Source organism: Crocuta crocuta, unplaced genomic scaffold, assembly GCF_008692635.1.
Source record: "Crocuta crocuta isolate KB4526 unplaced genomic scaffold, BGI_CrCroc_1.0 scaffold57, whole genome shotgun sequence".
Classification (NCBI taxonomy): Eukaryota; Metazoa; Chordata; class Mammalia; order Carnivora; family Hyaenidae; genus Crocuta; species Crocuta crocuta.
In genome coordinates, this window is record NW_027532163.1 from 4,235,913 (window position 1) to 4,237,149 (window position 1,237).

Genomic DNA, 1,237 nt, shown 5'->3' on the forward strand with positions numbered 1-1,237 from the left:
TCACACGTGTGTGCGCGCGCCCGCCGGTCCGGTCCGTTTGCCCTGAAATTCGCTGCTCGGCGTCGATGCGCGGGCAAGGGATTGGGAGTGAGGCCTCGGAAACTGCGGGCATAAGAAAAGGAACGCAAACTTTTGGTCGTGATCGGCTGGAGCCTCCCTTGACAGTCTCTAAACGGGTAGTTCCCAGTCTCAGAATCACCAGGAGAGATTTTTTTTAACCCCGCCCCTTCAGCACCCCAGACCAATTAATTAAAAGAGAATTGATACGGGGCGCCTGGGTGGCTCAGTAGGTGAAGCGTCCGACTTCAGCTCAGTTCATGATCTCAATTTGTGAATTCCAGCCCCGCGTGGGGCTCTGTGCTGACAGCTCAGAGCGTCGAGCCTGCTTTGGATTCTGTCTCCCCATCTCTCTGTCCCTCCACTGCTCATGCTGTTTTTCAATAATATTTTTAAAAATTTTTAAAAAGTACCGATACGAAATGCGACCTAGTATTTATTAAAATTGGTGATCCCAATCTGCAGCTAAGGTGGAAGGGCCCTGCTCCAAAACCTCTGAGTAAGTGAATATCCTGATTACCCCATTAAGCGTCAACAATTTATTGGTAGTAGTAGCCCCACCCTAATAAATGAGGGCTGTGGCCTCAGAGCCGAGGATCTACTAGGAGAAAGAATCTGGGCTACGCAAACGCACGGCACACGGGCTCTGCCCTAAAAGGCTTAACGGGTCAGCTTGGCCAACATGTAAGATGCCACTTTGCGCAGGACACATTTAAAGATCAGCCTGTTCAAAAAGTTCACAGAAGTTAGGACCCTGGTGAAGAGAATGTGACCAGATCATCCTGTGATTCTTGAACTTAAAATCTGGTAGAAAACCATCTACCTTTCACTTGCTCAAAGGAGAGAGACGCGGTAGAATCTTCAAATTTAATAAGCCTTATCTTCTTGCCGCCTATCTGGATATAGCCCCTGGGAAGTAACAGAGGTAGACTAAGAGAGGTAGTTCACTCAGCAACACGAATTGGAGGCACTATTTTGTGGCACTGTTCTTAACTGGCACCTGATGCTTACCCTGCCCCCTCCCAGAGGTAGGCTTTTTCCCTGGCCTTTGCTGCGAACAGTTTAGCATGACCCCCAAATTCTTCTAGAGATGCCGTTTCTAAGGTGAGAATGGACTTGCCTTTGTTATTCATGAAATGCATTTTCAGGTGTTAATGCTCTGGGTGGCAGTGATGGATAA